The sequence below is a fragment of the Pelobates fuscus genome, chromosome 2, assembly GCF_036172605.1.
Source record: "Pelobates fuscus isolate aPelFus1 chromosome 2, aPelFus1.pri, whole genome shotgun sequence".
Classification (NCBI taxonomy): domain Eukaryota; kingdom Metazoa; phylum Chordata; class Amphibia; order Anura; family Pelobatidae; genus Pelobates; species Pelobates fuscus.
The window spans coordinates 425,663,061-425,669,060 of record NC_086318.1 but is presented as its reverse complement, the minus strand read 5'-3'; positions in this window follow the sequence as shown (position 1 = coordinate 425,669,060).

The window sequence follows — 6,000 nt, the reverse complement described above, 5'->3', positions numbered from 1 at the left end:
ACCCATTGCAGTTTAATCATGCTGCCAGGCCTAGTAGATCCTTGACTCTTGGCCAATATGTTTACTTAGAACCCAGCTATGAAGGGTGTATCCCCCTTGTACTAACAGGGCAACCTTCACACAACTAGTGTATCTGGTCACATTAATAGTAACAAAACAAACAAAAAAATCTTTAAACACTCCATACCCATATTTGGTGAAAACGTCTCTCTAGAATTTCATCCGAGATTCTAAACAGTCACAAAAACAATTTCAGTCTGGGAACACCAAATATTAATACCACTGCCTGGCCAATCTTTACAATTGTTTAACCCCTTAAGGACACATGACATGTGTGACATGTCATGATTCCCTTTTATTCCAGAAGTTTGGTCCTTAAGGGGTTAAAGGGACACTATAGGAAGCCAGACCAATTCATCTCAATGAAGTGGTCTGGGTACCTTCTCTTTGTCTTTTTAATTCTGCAACTGAAAACACAGCCGTTTTACATTGTGGGGCTTACATGCCTTTAGAGGCTGCCTTCTTAACAGCCACCAGATCCGCTTCTGCCTCCAATATCTGAGTTCAACTCATAGAGACCTTTGCCGCACAATTGTACTAGTCTCTTCGCCTCTTAATGTTTCCCCACGGGTAAAAATTGAATTGGATGATCTCAGCTAAAGAGGCCTAGCGCAATCGTTGAGACTGACGCAGTAAGGCATGAAAGATAAGTAAAACCTTTCAAGGAGGGGGGGCGGGGATTATATAGGTGGCAAGATACATGTTTGCACTCCTAACACTATAGTGTTCCTTTAAGTTGATGCCCAGGTTCGGTGGGTGAATTTAGAAAACAAAAAATGTTTTGCCAATTTCTTTCTTCAATAAACTTTTCAATCACTGCCACCAAATATACCTCCAACTTCAGCACAAGCTCCACAGCCATGGGACAAACATTATCAACAATCAAGGAATACAACGTACATAATTTCTTGCCGGAATAGAAGGTGTACGTTAACTTACTGGATCAGCAGACAAAGTATAGGGTTACGAAAACCTCTGATCGGAATGATATCTAAGATGTTTTATTGCAGGTCACAATCAGATCAGTTTATAGCTTCTGAATTCTGCCGAGACGTCGATCAGAAATAACATTCGTTGATGACCTAATCTGTTGTCAATACTAGCTAAAGAGAGGGGCTAGGACAGCGTAGAGGTGGGGTGGGATATTGTTTGGGGAATATTATGTAGTTTTATTATTCCCATAACAATGCTTGCATTTCCAAAAAAATGCTTGATTACTGTTGGACTGTCCCTGAGTTTGATGTCAAACTTTGAGGGTCTGTTGCAATTTATTACAGTCCTATCTGGAATATTTAAATTTTTTGTATTTATTTCTTCAATAAAACATTTATCCTGGATATATTTTGCTCCCTCTCCTCTTCACGTCGACACCTCTATTCATACACCCGTTACCAGTGGTTTCCAACTTTCCTATATATTACCAAATATAACAAGGTATTTTTTAATCTTTTTAAATATTTTGGATGGAGGAAATGGATTTTGTACCAGAGCGAACATTCCACAAATGTCAATTTTTTGTTCTTAAATCCACTTCATTTTTTAACCTATTTGCCTGCCATTAAGTAAGATGAGAGGCAAAGCTTGGCTTGTGATCTGTCAAATCTACGGTTTCAGGGAAGGGAGTAGATTGAAGTGACTGAGTCGGCATATTTGCTGTGTTTTGAAAGGTTTGATTATTTCTTAACAGTGTTTACAGGACACACAATGCAGAATATGTTGCCCCGTGACCACGTACTGAGTCGAAACAAGTACAATCTGTAACCAGCCATCTAGCACTGAGCTGGAAAGGTCCAGTGCAGGCACGTAACACGTAACAGCCCATCACACAGAGGACATTAAGTAAAAGCATATGCTTTGGTCCTACTAAATTTTAAAATATATATATCAGGAAACTAAGTACTTTTTTTCCGTACAGGTTAGACAGTTGACATGCATTTAGAGAAAAAGTCAGGCATAGTAATTTTGATTTAGTAAAGAAGTCAAGCTGATAATGTAACCAAGACAGACATTTTACCAGAAACTAATTTAAAATGGTCATCAGATTTGAACTTTTCAGAAGTGTATCACATATTTTGAAACTTTATCTGGCTGAGCAGCCATGTTGGGTCAGATACTACCGTCATCTTACCAACTGCTGCTCAATCTAGCCAGCCGGCTCCTGCAGTTTCACACTGAACAACCACAGCAGCCAAGTGAGGTTGAGCACCAGTTTGGTCAGACAGCAGTAGAGTCTGACCCAGCACGGCTGCTTGTGTAGATAAAAAGTGATATTTTGAAATGCATCATCTAACAATATTATGACTTTTAATAAAATGTGATAACGAGAAGTGAAAAATTGACGACAGTAGTCCTTTAAAAATAGAATGGGAACCACAACCACACAAAACCCAAAGTCAGTATCTTCAATATAGAAGTCAGTTTTCATAATAATTCAGTTCCTGTCTGGCTGTCATTTGGCATTTATTATCGTTCGTATTAAAGGGAAACTCCAGTGCCACTGCAGGTCCCCTCTCCCTCCAACCGCCCAATCCCCGGTTGCTGAAGGGGTGAAAACCCCTTCAGTCACTTACCAGAGTCAGCAACATGTCCCACGTCGCTGCTTCTTCCTCCGCCGCTCCTCCTCCTCCTCTGCATTACGTCGGCCGGTTGGCGAGACTGATCCCGCCCACCGGCTGGGGAGACGTAATGCACATGCGCAGCAATGCTGCGCATGCGCATTAGTGCTCCCAATAGGAAAGCATTGAAAATGCTTTTCAATGCTTTCCTATGGGGAATTGAGCAACGCTGGAGGTCCTCACACAGCGTGAGGACGTCCAGCGACGCTCTGTGCTATAGAGCAGGAAGTGCCCTCTAGTGGCTGTCTAGTAGACAACCACTAGAGGTGGAGTTAACCCTGCAAGGTAATTATTGCAGTTTATAAAAAGACCAATGGGCAGAAGTGGTCTGGGTGCCTACAGTGTCCCTTTAAATGTACTACAGTTTTGTATAAACAAACCCCGGTGCATGCGGGTAGGTTATTATTTATATAGCACCAACGTAAAAAGGGGATACTAGAGGTAAAGAAGGCACCATAATCACTGCAGCTCACTATAATGGTTATGGAGGCAGGAGTTCCCTGCTGCCCTCCAGGCATAATTTGTCACAGTGTTTTAGAATGGTTTGAGAATAGGTCTGGATCCCAGGGTGCCATAGCAACAGGGCCGGCGCGTCCATAAAGCGGCACAGGCGGCCATCTTAGGGTGCCACAGAAGGGGGGCGCAAAAATACAAATCTCTGGCACCTGGCCAGAGACTCGGATTTTTAAATATTTCTGACAGTGCATGGACAGTGTAAATGACAACTATAAACTACCCTAAGCCCACAGCTGCCGCCCCTCACAGCTCACACACTGCCGGTGTTTTGAAGGGCAAAATCCATTTTTGCCTGTGCAGCCAAAAATCCTTGCACTGGCCCTGCATTGCAAGGCCAACACAGGACCGCTCTTTTGGCAGAGAACAGTCAGCGGAGACCCTCAACCAATGAGTGTCACCCTTCTAAAAATGGATATATGCCAGAAAACACAGGGGTGTTGTATGCTAAAGAAACACTCCAAAAATATAACTCCTGCAGCGCTGTACTGGCTATACTGCTAGGAGTGCCCTGGTGCTCTGAAAGGATAAGTAATCAAACCTTTGGCAAACTTACCTGCGGTCTGCTGGAAGCAGCCTCTTCTGAAAGGCAAAAGCTCCCGCTAGGAGCTACCGTAAGCTCCACTGAGCTAAGCCCTAGCATGCAGGGCCCGCTCATTGACTAACAGTGTCAGCTGAGCTTAGCTCTGTGCTACAGCTGGTCTCCAGCTTAGGCTGCGATTAACAGATAGTGGACCACAAGTCAAATGTCAGGCCATTCGCAAACAGTTTGACTACTTACCCTTGGATATCGCCAGTGCCCTCCTGGCACCATAAGGTTATGGTGCATGAAGTATTGCTTTAAAAACATAATCAGTAAAAGGCAAAATAATTTTAGCCCCAAACAAGGACTGCTACCACCATGGGAAGTATGTTCAAGCAGACTTCAGCTACAGCTTTATATACAAATGCTTGCAATTTATGTATTGGATTTGAGTGATTGTTCCAATATTTTGTCATTATTCATAATCACAAAGTCATAACAGCATATAGTTTGATGGGTTTTCAGCAGTGCTGCACTGCTGCCATCTTGCGGCAGTTTGCATTAATGAGAAATACATCATATTAAAAAAATAATAAAAAAACCCACACAAAAAAAGTTTGTCGTCTATTGCAGTTGGTGTAATAGCATTTCTTTAATAGGATTTCGTGTGCTGAATTCACTTCACAAGAAGTCTCACTTGCTGATGATAAAACGCAGCGGTGTCAGTCTTGCAGCACAGTAGTGGCTGATCTTGGTATTGGAAATATCTGAACGCGGAGAGAATTACAGTTCGTAAAATACCTGCAGGTCGAGACGAGTTACCATGGAACTGATGGACGATTACCAAACCGGTCTACTATCCCACTTCGATGTGGGACCCTCACCTGGAGAAATTACGCAATGCCAATGGTTATCTGTAGCTTAAAACTTGCAGAGATTGTTCCAAAGCGACATTTCACCACGTCCATACGTAGCACACCCCGCTTTATTCAAGAAGCATACAGACGATGATCTGATTTCAAGGTTTATAACACAAACACAAAAATGCAACTTGATCAGTATCTCAGTTTAGGTCACGGGTAATAATATTCAAAATGTTTGTGTATGCAGGAGAGGGGAATTATAATTTTTTTTTAATACCGGTCCCTGAACCTTTACTCCCAAACTTCAGCAGTGTGCTAAGTGGAAGCCTGGGAAACGCAAGTAGTAATTATTCACCTAGTATCACACTATTCAAATTAACGTTATTCTTTTTAAGTGCAATATGTACCCTTTAGAATAGCATATTATTTCAAACACCCCTTCTGGCCCAAAGTTATGCCTGAACAGCTGAATGATCTGTGACACATTGTAGGGGAATATATACTGCATGGGAGCGTGGGCGTAATATAGAAAGCCAGTATTTACTCAACACATAAAGATCAAATTAGAACAGAAATTGCCTTGGTGAAGGTCAAGCTAGCAGGGTGGAAGGATTTGCCATCGGACTTTTGTTGGTGTAAATGGGTTGTTACTTAAATGATAAATACGCTCATTATAAAATAGACCTTTTAATGATCTTCCAGGGGATGTATGGCATTTTGAGAGTATTGTTCGAACAGCCTTTCAGAACTGCTGTGCATAGGATAAGTTTATTAGAAAATAAATAAATGTGTTATTTAGCACATCAGTGTATGTTTATGCATTGAAGTGTGGTTATAAATAGATGTAATTCATATTTTCACAAAGGGGTAGAAATAAATATTAATAAACAAAGTTGCCCCATAAACTAGCACTGCACATGTGTACAATACATTGACATTTAGGTATAAACGGTCTTGACTACTGGTAAAATGACAACTACAGAGAGAATGAAATTCATAATAGAATATTGTAGGGCAGAAAATGTGGTTTGCACCAAAAAACAAAACAAAAAGACAGACAGAAGAGTTGCAACAGGGGAAACACAAAACCATTAACCCCTTAAGGACCAATGACAGATTTATTTTGTCATGGCAGTCTGTGCCAAGAGAACCGATTACATAATAATTCCGTCATGTACTAAAAGTAATGCCAGGTCACCGTGATCGTGGTGTTAATGCGACTGGTGGGTGTCTAAATGTCCAAGGCAGATCAGCAACAGCAAATGTCGCTGTCCCAGCACACGTGATCTCTGTGACATCCAATCACGGTGATGCTGGTTTGTCTGATACACTTCCCTCCACCTTGTTGTGAGTTGTAAAGTGGAGAGACAGATCAGAGAGGTACTTTTGTGTGCCAATAATTATTAAATTGGATCAATAAAATGGA